This window comes from Pongo pygmaeus, chromosome 13 (genome assembly GCF_028885625.2).
Source record: "Pongo pygmaeus isolate AG05252 chromosome 13, NHGRI_mPonPyg2-v2.0_pri, whole genome shotgun sequence".
In the NCBI taxonomy this organism is placed as follows: Eukaryota; Metazoa; Chordata; class Mammalia; order Primates; family Hominidae; genus Pongo; species Pongo pygmaeus.
Genome location: NC_072386.2, coordinates 98,911,301 through 98,926,108, shown reverse-complemented (window position 1 = coordinate 98,926,108; position 14,808 = coordinate 98,911,301). Strand labels below are relative to the sequence as shown.

The 14,808-nt window shown below is 41.0% G+C and overlaps 1 long non-coding RNA gene across 1 annotated transcript; it reads right to left on the bottom strand.

The window, feature by feature from the left end:
- Positions 1 to 429: 429 nt before the first annotated feature.
- On the bottom strand, positions 430 to 14,808 carry LOC134737924 (uncharacterized). Its single transcript, XR_010123359.1, has 2 exons — positions 14,584 to 14,808; positions 430 to 819 (listed from the first exon to the last, which is right to left on the bottom strand). It is a non-coding gene; the product is annotated as an uncharacterized LOC134737924 (long non-coding RNA).

Sequence of the window (14,808 nt, the reverse complement as noted above, 5' to 3'; positions counted from 1 at the left end):
TTTTCAGCTCAGCTGGTTCCATCAGGGCTGTGACCCACCCAGTGGCAGGGCTTTGTATTGACCCCATCTCACTTTGTCTTGTTGAATGTGGGTGGTCTTTATTAGTAACCCACTCAGGAATCCCGAAATAGGAACTGTCCAGAGCTGTTCTCTGGGGCCCGGGGTATTCTCTGTTGTTCACATAGGGACTTGCTGACTTTTATCTAGAAAATTCAATGTGTGATTTACTCCCAAATATCCAACCTACTGAATTTTGTATCCTGGCCTTTTTTTTTTCTGCTCACATGGCCATTTCTTGGAAGTAAACAGAACTTTGAAGAGGGTAAAAAAAAAAAAAAATTAAAATAAAAGAGAAGAAGTTCTTCAATTCTTTTTCATTTTTTTCCCCAGAGATTGCATAGTTTTATCTCATAAATCCAATCAGTCTTTCAAACTTAAATATAGCATTTATTTCTTTGTTACTTAGAATTTATGGAGGCTGGGAAGGGGAACAAGGAGAAAGGAGAAGTCAGCAGGTAACAGAGGAAAGGGCATTAGATCCAGAGCCAGGACGCTGCATGGGTGTGTGACCCTGCAGTTGCACTGAGATTGTGCTCAGAGGGCTCTGTGTTTGACTGAATGCTGTATTTTTGCCGTCATGAAATTCTTGACTTTTTAAGGGGTCTCGCATTTTAATTTTGCACAGGGCCTCAGCTGATCCGTCCTGATTAGTAGCCCAAACTCTCTCTCCTCCTCTCCCTCTTCCAATCTTGGCACGTTATTCACCTCATATCCACTAAGTAAAATGAAGGTGGTTTCCACATCTGGCGATCTGTGAATCTAAAGCAGAAAAGGTAGAAAAATAGGACAGTGAGCTGTGTCACGAATAGTGAATGGAACTGGGGCTTTACACAAGGTCTTTGACTTTACCTGATTCAATTCATCTTCTTCTTCTTATTTCCTTTTTTGAGACAGGGTCTTGCTCTGTCACCCAGGCTGGGGTGCAGTGGTGCAATCACAGCTCACTTCAGTCACCATTTCTGGGTTCAAGCCATCCTCCTGCCTTAGCCTCAGGAGTATCTGGTACTACAGTCATGTGCCATCATGTCTGGCTAATTTTTTTTTTTTATTTTTAGTAAATACAGGGCCACACTATGTTGCCCAGGCTGGTCTTGAACTCCTGGCCTCAAGCAATCCTCCTGCCTTAGCCTCCTGAAGTGCTGGGATTATGGGTGTGAGTTACTGGGCCAGGCCTCAAAACTCAGTTCTCAAAGGGGAAAATGGTCTCCTCAAGTCCCATAACACACTGGAGTAGAGTTGTCTATGAGTGAGTCTCTCCCTCAGGGGCCCATAGGGAAAGTGATGGCCATAGGCAAGGAGTGGCCAATTATGGGCAGGGAGAGTGAGATCAGACTATTTCCTCCTTACTCAGGCACCTGCCTTTCTCTTACTCTGTGAAACACATACAGATACTCTAACACACTAAAATAGCATTGAACAGTTTTTGCGCAAAGGTTCCAGTGATAATTCCAAACCACTCAGAGTCTAGGGTGGAAAATTGGGCCCTGTGTTGTAGAGGAGCATGGAGACCTGCACCTGGGCCAACTGTGCATCCTTTGCGGACTCCCTCTGAGTGTGCTGTGTGGGTGCTCTTTCCATCCAATGTGAGCTCACCTGTTCATGTCATGTTGGAGCAGGCTCCTTAAACTTTGTGGGAGATGCTCCCTTGCTTTTCCAGTTTCTGGAATGTGCTCTGTATTCTTCACCACAGAGCTTCTGCCTTAAACAACTCCTACCCCACCTTTTCTTTTTTTTTTTTTAATTTAATTTAATTTAATTTTTTTTTATTATTATACTTTAGGTTTTATGGTACATGTGCGCAATGTGCAGGTTAGTTACATATGTATACATGTGCCATGCTGGTGCGCTGCACCCACTAACTCGTCATCTAGCATTAGGTATATCTCCCAATGCTATCCCTCCCCCCTCCCCCCACCCCACAACAGTCCCCGAAGTGTGATGTTCCCCTTCCTGTGTCCATGTGTTCTCATTGTTCAATTCCCACCTGTGAGTGAGAATACGCGGTGTTTGGTTTTTTGTTCTTGCGATAGTTTACTGAGAATGATGATTTCCAATTTCATCCATGTCCCTACAAAGGACATGAACTCATCATTTTTTATGGCTGCATAGTATTCCATGGTGTATAAGTGCCACATTTTCTTTCTTTTTCTTTTTTTTTCTTTTATTATAATAATTATTATTATTATTATTATTATTATTATACTTTAGGTTTTATGGTACATGTGCCCAATGTGCAGTAAGTTACATATGTATACATGTGCCATGCTGGTGCACTGCACCCACCAACTCGTCATCTAGCATTAGGTATATCTCCCAATGTTATCCCTCCCCCCTCCCCCCAACCCACAACAGTCCCTGAAGTGTGATGTTCCCCTTCCTGTGTCCATGTGTTCTCATTGTTCAATTCCCACCTATGAGTGAGAATATGCGGTGTTTGGTTTTTTGTTCTTGTGATAGTTTACTGAGAATGATGATTTCCAATTTCATCCATGTCCCTACAAAGGACATGAACTCATCATTTCTTATGGCTGCATAGTATTCCATGGTGTAGATGTGCCACATTTTCTTAATCCAGTCTATCATTGTTGGACATTTGGGTTGGTTCCAAGTCTTTGCTATTGTGAATAATGCCGCAATAAACATACGTGTGCATGTGTCTTTATAGCAGCATGATTTATAGTCCTTTGGGTATATACCCAGTAATGGGATGGCTGGGTCGAATGGAATTTCTAGTTCTAGATCCCTGAGGAATCGCCACACTGACTTCCACAATGGTTGAACTAGTTTACAGTCCCACCAACAGTGTAAAAGTGTTCCTGTTTCTCCACATCCTCTCCAGCACCTGTTGTTTCCTGACTTTTTAATGATCGCCATTCTAACTGGTGTGAGATGGTATCTCATTGTGGTTTTGATTTGCATTTCTCTGATGGCCAGTGATGGTGAGCATTTTTTCATGTGTCTTTTGGCTGCATAAATGTCTTCTTTTGAGAAGTGTCTGTTCATGTCCTTCGCCCACTTTTTGATGGGGTTGTTTGTTTTTTTCTTGTAAATTTGTTGGAGTTCATTGTAGATTCTGGATATTAGCCCTTTGTCAGATGAGTAGGTTGTGAAAATTTTCTCCCATTTTGTAGGTTGCCTGTTCACTCTGATGGTAGTTTCCTTTGCTGTGCAGAAGCTCTTTAGTTTAATTAGATCCCATTTGTCAATTTTGGCTTTTGTTGCCATTGCTTTTGGTGTTTTAGACATGAAGTCCTTGCCCACGCCTATGTCCTCAATGGTAATGCCTAGGTTTTCTTCTAGGGTTTTTATGGTTTTAGGTCTAACATTTAAGTCTTTAATCCATCTTGAATTGATTTTTGTATAAGGTGTAAGGAAGGGATCCAGTTTCAGCTTTCTACATATGGCTAGCCAGTTTTCCCAGCACCATTTATTAAATAGGGAATCCTTTCCCCATTTCTTGTTTTTCTCAGGTTTGTCAAAGATCAGATGGTTGTAGATATGTGGCATTATTTCTGACGGCTCTGTTCTGTTCCATTGATCTATATCTCTGTTTTGGTACCAGTACCATGCTGTTTTGGTTACTGTAGCCTTGTAGTATAGTTTGAAGTCAGGTAGCGTGATGCCTCCAGCTTTGTTCTTTTGGCTTAGGATTGACTTGGCGATGCGGGCTCTTTTTTGGTTCCATATGAACTTTAAAGTAGTTTTTTCCAATTCTGTGAAGAAAGTCATTGGTAGCTTGATGGGGATGGCATTGAATCTGTAAATTACCTTGGGAAGGATGGCCATTTTCATGATATTGATTCTTCCTACCCATGAGCATGGAATGTTCTTCCATTTGTTTGTATCCTCTTTTATTTCCTTGAGCAGTGGTTTGTAGTTCTCCTTGAAGAGGTCTTTGACATCCCTTGTAAGTTGGATTCCTAGGTATTTTATTCTCTTTGAAGCAATTGTGAATGGGAGTTCACTCATGATTTGGCTCTCTGTTTGTCTGTTATTGATGTATAAGAATGCTTGTGATTTTTGCACATTGATTTTGTATCCTGAGACTTTGCTGAAGTTGCTTATCAGCTTAAGGAGATTTTGGGCTGAGACAATGGGGTTTTCTAGATATACTATCATGTCATCTGCAAACAGGGACAATTTGACTTCCTCTTTTCCTAATTGAATACCCTTGATTTCCTTCTCCTGCCTAATTGCCCTGGCCAGAACTTCCAACACTATGTTGAATAGAAGTGGTGAGAGAGGGCATCCCTGTCTTGTGCCAGTTTTCAAAGGGAATGCTTTCAGTTTTTGCCCATTCAGTATGATATTGGCTGTGGGTTTGTCATAAATAGCTCTTATTATTTTGAGATACGTCCCATCAATTCCTAATTTATTGAGAGTTTTTAGCATGAAGGGTTGTTGAATTTTGTCAAAGGCCTTTTCTGCATCTATTGAGATAATCATGTGGTTTTTGTCTTTGGTTCTGTTTATATGCTGGATTACATTTATTGATTTGCGTATATTGAACCAGCCTTGCATCCCAGGGATGAAGCCCACTTGATCATGGTGGATAAGCTTTTTGATGTGCTGCTGGATTCTGTTTGCCAGTATTTTATTGAGGATTTTTGCATCAATGTTCATCAAGGATATTGGTCTAAAATTCTCTTTTTTTGTTGTGTCTCTGCCAGGCTTTGGTATCAGGATGATGCTGGCCTCATAAAATGAGTTAGGGAGGATTCCCTCTTTTTCTATTGATTGGAATAGTTTCAGAAGGAATGGTACCAGCTCCTCCTTGTACCTCTGGTAGAATTTGGCTGTGAACCCATCTGGTCCTGGACTTTTTTTGGTTGGTAAGCTATTGATTATTGCCATAATTTCAGCTCCTGTTATTGGTCTATTCAGAGATTGAACTTCTTCTTGGTTTAGTCTTGGGAGGGTGTATGTGTTGAGGAATTTATCCATTTCTTCTAGATTTTCTAGTTTATTTGCATAGAGGTGTTTGTAATATTCTCTGATGGTAGTTTGTATTTCTGTGGGATCGGTGGTGATATCCCCTTTATCATTTTTTATTGCATCTATTTGATTCTTCTCTCTTTTTTTCTTTATTAATCTTGCTAGCGGTCTATCAATTTTGTTGATCCTTTCAAAAAACCAGCTCCTGGATTCATTTATTTTTTGAAGGGTTTTTTGTGTCTCTATTTCCTTCAGTTCTGCTCTGATTTTAGTTATTTCTTGCCTTCTGCTAGCTTTTGAATGTGTTTGCTCTTGCTTTTCTAGTTCTTTTAATTGTGATGTTAGGGTGTCAATTTTGGATCTTTCCTGCTTTCTCTTGTGGGCATTTAGTGCTATAAATTTCCCTCTACACACTGCTTTGAATGCATCCCAGAGATTCTGGTATGTTGTGTCTTGGTTCTCGTTGGTTTCAAAGAACATCTTTATTTCTGCCTTCATTTCGTTATGTACCCAGTAGTCATTCAGGAGCAGGTTGTTCAGTTTCCACGTAGTTGAGCGGTTTTGAGTGAGATTCTTAATCCTGAGTTCTAGCTTGATTGCACTGTGATCTGAGAGACAGTTTGTTACAATTTCTGTTCTTTTACATTTATTGAGGAGAGCTTTACTTCCAAGGATATGGTCAATTTTGGAATAGGTGTGGTGTGGTGCTGAAAAAAATGTATATTCTGTTGATTTGGGGTGGAGAGTTCTGTAGATGTCTATTAGGTCCGCTTGGTGCAGAGCTGAGTTCAATTCCTGGGTATCCTTGTTGACTTTCTGTCTCGTTGATCTGTCTAATGTTGACAGTGGGGTGTTAAAGTCTCCCATTATTAATGTGTGGGAGTCTAAGTCTCTTTGTAGGTCACTCAGGACTTGCTTTATGAATCTGGGTGCTCCTGTATTGGGTGCATATATATTTAGGATAGTTAGCTCTTCTTGTTGAATTAATCCCTTTACCATTATGTAATGGCCTTCTTTGTCTCTTTTGATCTTTGTTGGTTTAAAGTCTGTTTTATCAGAGACTAGGATTGCAACCCCTGCCTTTTTTTGTTTTCCATTTGCTTGGTAGATCTTCCTCCATCCTTTTATTTTGAGCCTATGTGTGTCTCTGCACGTGAGATGGGTTTCCTGAATACAACACACTGATGGGTCTTGAGTCTTTATCCAATTTGCCAGTCTGTGTCTTTTAATTGGAGCATTTATTCCATTTACATTTAAAATTAATATTGTTATGTGTGAATCTGATCCTGTCGTTATGATGTTAGCTGGTTATTTTGCTCGTTAGTTGATGCAGTCTCTTCCCAGTCTCGATGGTCTTTACATTTTGGCGTGATTTTGCAGTGGCTGGTACCGGTTGTGCCTTTCCATGTTTAGTGCTTCCTTCAGGAGCTCTTTTAGGGCAGGTCTGGTGGTGACAAAATCTCTCAGCATTTGCTTGTCTGTGAAGTATTTTATTTCTCCTTCACTTATGAAGCTTAGTTTGGCTGGATATGAAATTCTGGGTTGAAATTCTTTTCTTTAAGAATGTTGAATATTGGCCCCCACTCTCTTCTGGCTTGTAGGGTTTCTGCCGAGAGATCTGCTGTTAGTCTGATAGGCTTCCCTTTGAGGGTAACCCAACCTTTCTCTCTGGCTGCACTTAACATTTTTCCCTTCATTTCAACTTTGGTGAATCTGACAATTATGTGTCTTGGAGTTGCTCTTCTTGAGGAGTATCTTTGTGGCGTTCTCTGTGTTTCCTGAATCTGAATGTTGGCCTGCCTTGCTAGATTGGGGAAGTTCTCCTGGATAATATCCTGCAGAGTGTTTTCCAACTTGTTTCCATTCTCCCCGTCACTTTCAGGTACACCAATCAGACGTAGATTTGGTCTTTTCACATAGTCCCACATTTCTTGGAGGCTTTGCTCATTTCTTTTTATTCTTTTTTCTCTAAACTTCCCTTCTCACTTCATTTCATTCATTTCATCTTCCATGGCTGATACCCTTTCTTCCATTTGTTCGCATCAGCTCCTGAGGCTTCTGCATTCTTCACGTAGTTCTCGAGCCTTGGTTTTCAGCTCCATCAGCTCCTTTAAGCACTTCTCTGTATTGGTTATTCTAGTTATACATTCTTCTAAATTTTTTTCAAAGTTTTCAACTTCTTTGCCTTTGGTTTGAATATCCTCCCGTAGCTTGGAGTAATTTGATCGTCTGAAGCCTTCTTCTCTCAGCTCGTCAAAGTCATTCTCTGTCCAGCTTTGCTCCGTTGCTGGTGAGGAACCGCGTTCCTTTGGAGGAGGAGAGGCACTCTGCTTTTTAGAGTTTCCAGTTTTTCTGCTCTGTTTTTTCCCCATCTTTGTGGTTTTATCTACTTTTGGTCTTTGATGATGGTGATGTACAGATGGGTTTTTGGTGTGGATGTCCTTTCTGTTAGTTTTCCTTCTAACAGACAGGACCCTCAGCTGCAGGTCTGTTGGAGTACCCGGCTGGCCATGTGAGGTGTCAGTCTGCCCCTGCTGGGGGGTGCCTCCCAATTAGGCTGCTCAGGGGTCAGGGGTCAGGGACCCACTTGAGGAGGCAGTCTGCCCGTTGTCAGATCTCCAGCTGCGTGCTGGGAGAACCACTGCTCTCCTCAAAGCTGTCGGACAGGGACATTTAAATCTGCAGAGGTTACTGCTGTCTTTTTGTTTGTCTGTGCCCTGCCCCCAGAGGTGGAGCCTACAGAGGCAGGCAGGCCTCCTTGAGCTGTGGTGGTCTCCACCCAGTTCAAGCTTCCTGGCTGCTTTGTTTACCTAAGCGAGCCTGGGCAATGGCGGGCGCCCCTCCCCCAGCCTCACTGCCGCCTTGCTGTTTGATCTCAGACTGCTGTGCTAGCAATCAGCGAGACTCCGTGGGCGTAGGACCCTCTGAGCCAGTTGCGGGCTATAATCTCCTGGTGCACCGTTTCCTAAGCCCCTCGGAAAAGAACAGTATTCGGGTGGGAGTGGCCCGATTTTCCAGGTGCTGTCTGTCACCCCTGGAAAGGGAACTCCCTGACCCCTTGCGCTTCCCGAGTGAGGCAATGCCTCGCCCCTGCTTCGGCTGGCGCATGGTGCGCTCACCCACTGACCTGTGCCCACTGTCTGGCACTCCCTAGTGAGATGAACAGGGTACCTGAGATGGAAATGCAGAAATCACCCGTCTTCTGCGTCGCTCACGCTGGGAGCTGTAGACTGGAGCTGTTCCTATTTGGCCATCTTGGCTCCTCCCCCCCCACCTTTTCAATATACTTCCCCAGGGAAGCCTTCTTTGATCACTAGTCTCATATAGGCATGCCTAGTGTTCACCTTCACTATCATACCACTTGTAGCTCATTTATAATCATGTTGGTTTCTTTCGATGTCATTTTGGTTACTGTTTGTGTCCTTCACTAAAATGCAAATGGCTAAAATTTACTGAGAGTTTACTATTTTTCAGGAGCTTTATGTGTGTTATTTAGTGTTTATAATAACTCTAAACGGTAGATATTTATTATTATCCTTCCCATTTTACAGATGAGGAAACTGAAGCATAGAGAGGTTAATCCATTTATTCAAGGTTATGTGGATTACAGATGGCAGAGTTGATAATCAGGTCAGATGGGTGATTTGGTTCCAGGGTTCACGCTACTCATGCCAATGCTATTTGCCATGATGGTAGGGGCTGTGGATATATTTGCTTACCATGGTATCCTCTATGCCTAACTCCTGGCTCATAATAGGCCCTCAATAAATACATGTTGACTCATGAGAGTGTACCAATTCGTTTGTCTTAATTTTAGCATTTCTCTGCTCTTGTTGCAGGGAGAAAGGGGACAGATATGTGTACACAATAATGTTGCTGGTTACAACTCTGCCTTCTAAGCATTTGGTACCTTTAGAGACAGGCCACAGAAACACCAGGAAAAAACAGCTGACAATAGGGCTGTGACTCTAGGACCTTGTGTTGCACCCTCACTGCTTGCCTTTTCATCACTGTGGTACATTCCACCCATGCTTCACCTCGGTGCGGAAGGAAAACAGCTCTACAACACTTCCTATGAAATCCAGTCCAAGAATCATGGTAAAGGATGGTGGGGGTGAGAGCCAGTGGACATTTTCCATTTCAGATGTGGTTAAGGGCAGAGTTGCCTCTTGGTTTGTCCTAAACTTTGGCCCCATGGTGACTAAGGAGGATGACTCACCAGTATTCTTCCTATTTTCACTATTAAAACAATTTTAACCCAATCTAGTTTCCATTGCCGTGGAAGGCAAACCACAGCTGTGTTGAGTTTGTTAATACTTAAAGCAGAAATTGAAAGGGAGACGAGGATAAAGGCAGTCCCCTGGGAAACATACACTTGCTTTATGGTCTACTGAGGAGGTCAAGGATAAGGGAACTCTTGTCACACCCCATTTTATTTTTTTTCAGCTGTACAAGAAGTATCCTGGGCCAGACTCTGGGGCATTTGCTGTGGATACAGAGAGGAATAAGGCAAAATTACTTCCTTGTGTGTGTTGTATGGGGCATACATTTATATCTAGTGTGACACCATGTAGACTGTGCTGGGTTGATCTAGTTAACTGTGCTAAAATCCAAGAAGGTCCTGAAAAGAAATGCCATTTGAGTTCTAGGAGGATCTGGAAGTTTGGCAAGAAGAAATGGTGGAAGGGCATTCTAAGTGAGGGAATGGAATCAACAGAGGTTTGAAATATCAAGGGGGGTTTGAGTCATAGAAAGCTATTGGTCTGGAATGGACAACACATCAGGTTTTGCAGGTCATGTTACTACATGAAGTGGAGAAAACATAATGGGGTCATACAATGGAGGAGTTTTACACTTTAACTAATGGAGGGAAGTCAGTTGGGGAGGAGCTCTTCCAGCCTCCTCTCTCCTGTCTCCAACGACCTGCAGTTAAATTCAGATCTCAGATAAGCAGGCTGAAGGCAGAGAAGATGAGCGCCACAGTGCACAGGGCTCCTTCTTCAACAGGCCTGACAGGCTCTCCTGCTTCCTGAGAATTTAATCCACAAATGTTCATTTCATATCATCCTTTCAACACCATTCCATCTTTCTATCAACTAATCTCTATATCAACACCAAATTAAACCATAACCAAATTTTGCTGATGCAGGCAGGCGAGTGAGCTCCAGTACTGGGGCTTAGCTGCGGAGGGTTCTTGGCTTGCCCAGGAAAGAACCAAAGGGCAAGCCAGTGGTGTTAGACAGCAATCTCTTATTGAATTGGAGTTGCTCTTTGTGGATAATGGCTAACTCAAGGCCATGTGCCCAGAGTTAGCACTCGTGCTATTGGCTAGCTGGATTTATACTAATTTTTAATTACATGCAAATCAAGGAGTCGTTTATGCAGAACTTTCTAGAAGAGGAGTAACTTTCAAGTCATTGTCATGGAAACAGGAGGTAACCTTCGGGTCATTGCCATGGCATTTGTAAACTGTCATGGCACTGGTAGGAATATATTATGCTAATGAGCAATGAGGGCAACTAGCAATCTCTTTCAGTGCCACCTGCTTGTTCTGGCTGTTTTTTCCACTTCATCCTGTCTGGACCAAGAAAAAAAGTCCTGCTGGTCTCCTACCTCACTACTACTTTAAGGAACTCTGTTAGATGTTGAAAAGATATATTGAACGGAGTAAGACAAACAGCCTTTGTGTGTCAAGATTACTCTATATATTTGCAGTAGTTCCAAGAGTTTGGTATAGATGATACACTGAGGCTTCAGGAGGTTGAGTAGCTTGACCAAGCTGCTCAAGGTCATTCGGGGAGTGAGTGAAGGAGCCTGGAGCCAAACTCCGGAAGTTCCTCCAAGCTCAAGTTCCTAATCTGTTATGTGAGGAGATGATAAATATACCACAGAATAGCTGAAGATTAGAAGAGAATGCGTCAATGACGCCCCAGCACAGTGCCTCACAGCTAGTTACTGTTGTTATCCTTATTACTTTCCACAGAGTGAGTGCACGTTCTTACTGCCTTCCCACACTGTCTCCCTGCAAGATAACACCGTATATTTTGGTTTAGCCTTTTAGTATAAAAACTAAAGGCAGAAATAGAGAAGAGAGTGACATTAAAATGATGCTGGGAGAGTGATTACAAAGTAGATGACTATTCTGAAGTACATGCCTATCTGCCATTCTTTGGAACTCAATAAGCTCTCTCCTAGGATCAAGTCCAATTCCATGAAAACTGACATCCGGGATTGTTGGACTTTGGCCCTGGTGGTGTGCCTGCAGATGACAGTGGCATGACCATGCTCTTCGCTTCTAAAGCAGTGGCCACATCCAAAATGGCTTTGGAACTTGGAACACTTGGGTTTATATCCCAATTCCAACACTTGTGTGCCCTCTGATCACAGGCTGCTTACTGAACTTCTTTTAGTTTCAATTTCCTCCACTGTCAAGTGAGAATATGAATACCTAGTCGCAGAGGTTGTTGTAAGGTTATATAAAAATAAAAATTATATTCAGGACTTTGCATTGTATCTGACTAACACAAAGCTCTCAATGTGTGGTAGATTTTTCTATAAGGAAGTTTTGCATCTTTTGTAGGAAGGCTGCTGATAGTCATGACGGTCCATGTTGTATATATACTTTTATAAGTGCTTCTTTGGAAGAGACAGCCGCTTATTCCAGCCTGGCTCTTTCTGTGACATTGCACAGAGAAATATGCTAGGAGCCAGAGGGAAGCCCAGGAAGGATTTGCTACCAGCCTGAAGTTTATTCTAAACAGACCTGCTACGTGGAAGACTGTACTTACACAAACATAAATCACAAAGCAGTTACTCTTTTCATCAAGGACTTGGAAAAAGTATACGTAATCCATCCTAAAGTCATTTAGAAGTGTTTAAATATAAAATAAATAATACATTTTATATCAGCATCTTGGGTGAGTATTTAAAATTTATTTTCCATTTTATCATTGTTTCCCCTCCCCAAAGAAACAAAAACAATTAAGTAAAAAGTATAAAAGTGACTAAATACTTTAAAATTATCTTTTTTTCAGCTTTCTAGGAATACATACTTATTTTAGGGGCAATATCTATGTGCTTTATTTCCTTATTGTTTCTTTTTTGCTGTCTGATTTTAATGTCCATTATATTTTCATCTTAACCCCATTATTTCTTCTATTTCTTTCTTTCCTTTTCTATTTTTAGGTTATGTCTTTTGGATGCCAAAACAGCTAGTTCATTTGGTCAGTTAGTCAAATAATTGTTAGTTCAGTTTTAGGGAAAAGAAAATCAAATCCACAAAACAAAATCAAAACCAAACCAAACCAAAAAACCCAATCAACCTCCACCACCAACCCATAACTATTAAACCTACATCCAGACTTCGTCTGAGGTACTGAGTAGGCCGAGTTCAAAAGGCTGGCTGTGCTATTCAGTTTTTGTTGGCAGTGTTGGTGAAGCCACTCTTCCTTTGTTCATATAGTCAGCCAAACTAATCATTTATTTATTGGTGTAATGCTTAAAGCTGAGGGTACTTTCATGGTACTTTTCTATTCCTGGAGTTATTGTCATTTTCAGGCAATGAAGAACTGTGTTTTTAGTCCTAACCTCATTGCTTATGATCAAGTCACATAATTGGTCTATGACTCAGTCTCATCATCTGTAGAATGGGAAACTACTATGAGGATCAAATTAGATAAGAGATGTGGAAGGCCAGCATGTTGGCTTACATCTGTAATCCCAGAACTTTGGGAGGCCAGGGCGGGCGGATCACCTTAGATCAGGAATTCAGGACCAGCCTGGCCACCACGGTGGAACTAAAATGTGTCTACTAAAAATACAAAAATTAGCTGGGCGTGGTGGCAGATACCTGTAATCCCAGCTACTTGGGAGGCTGAGGTACAAGAATCGCTTGAGCCTGGGAGGCTGAGGTTGCAGTGAGCTGAGATTGCGCCACAGCACTCCAGCCTGGGCGATAGAGCAAGACTTGGTTTCAAACAAAACAAAACAAAACAGAACAAAACAAGAGATGTGGAAACCCTTTTTAGTGGTAATATGATATACACTTGCAGGTGATTATTTTCCCTTGTTGAAATTCTGTTGCAAAACTTTTTTTTTCCCCAAAGGGATGAGAGTTTAATAGCCTAAAAGTATTTGGGAGTTGGGAAAATAAGTACCAACTTTATTTATTTTGAAATTCCTATTTTTTCTTGAATGATTAAAATATATCTTAAAAACATTAAAGATTCTCAATTAATTGAATTTAAAAGCAAGTGTTCTATTGAATTCTAAAGACATTTGAAGAATTTTTAGCCTCCTAAATCCTTATTCTTAAGTCAATTTGGAGCTGCCTCTGTTCATGTGGGTTATAAAGCTGATCTCCTAGAGTTAAAAGGTATGGGACATCACATTGCCATATCCGTTGTTTTTATGAGTCTGTGTAAAGAATATAAATTTAATATAATTTAATTCATCCCAATTCAATAAAGATTGATGAACATTCCAGGTACCAGTGCAAGAATTGGAGAATAAAAGCTGAGGATGGGTTGTGGAGAATGATGGGATGATGTGCACCTATGCAAGTTAGCTTGCTTGAAACTTTTTCTACTTGCATTGTAAGAAAACGATAATTTAACATTTGTGCTATGAGACTTGGTGACCTATAAAGTGCCTTACATAACTTACTTTATCATAATGATAATCATATGAGACAGATATTCACTATTTCTCTGTTATAGGTGAGAATCTTGAGACTTAGCAAGGCTGAAAGTTGTTTAAGGGTGGGCCCGCAGCTAGTTTGTGGCAGGGCTGAGGTTCACACACATCTGCATCTAAGTTCTATGTGTTTTTCTTTTTCTTTCTTACACCATACTGCATCCATATGAAGAAAAAAATATTCATCAAATAAATTGTGGTTTTGTTTTTGTGTTTTAATGTGGCACACATAACGTTTATTTCTCCTTTCCAAGTTTACTACTACCTGTCTGTCTGTTCTCATGACACATTAGAGCTTTGAACTTCTTGGAAGAAAGGAACTGTCTAAATTCAAAGTATTATTGTTATTGTCATTACTATTTGCCAAGAGAAATGAAAAGTGGTGAATAGAGCAATGCTTGTCTTACTAGAACTCTTTAATTAAGAAAATTGGTTGTTTTCATTTTCATTCCCTGTAGCTATGTAATGGTGAATGCAACACAGCACAGTGCAATCAGAATTTAAGACATATTTCACCAAGAACAAGAAACAAGTCTGCTTCTCTGAAGAGATATAAATGGCAGCCAGATTAGATCCAATGATAACACATTAGTTCTATAGTAAAACATTATGCTAGATTTTGCGAATTCCAGATAAATTTTTTTTTTTTACAGTCTATGGATCATAGAGTTACCTAGTAGAACTGATTTTTCATACATTTCCTCTACAGGTGGAACTGAAAAAAAAAAGAGAAAACAATTTTGGCTTCCTAGAGCAAAGAGAAAATATCAAAAGGCAGATAATTAATTGCTTTACCATATAACAGCCCTTACAGCTACACAAAGAGGACAATGCCCAGTTGTTAGTATAATAGAAGCAAGGCAGAACTGCTATAAAATCAGTTAAATAACTTACTTTGTCTTGGCTGCAAACTTTATGGCTGCTGGTGGAGGCTCTGGGTGTGTATATCAATTCACAGTTTTCATCCCTTAGAGAGTACTGGGCTGCCCTTAATAGCTGTGTGATGTTAGGCAATTCATCCAGACTCTCAGGGGCTCAGTCTCCTCCTCTGTGAAATGGAGGAAATGATACACGCCTCACGGGTTTCTGTGTATAAAGTGTGTGCTTTGAATAGGGTCT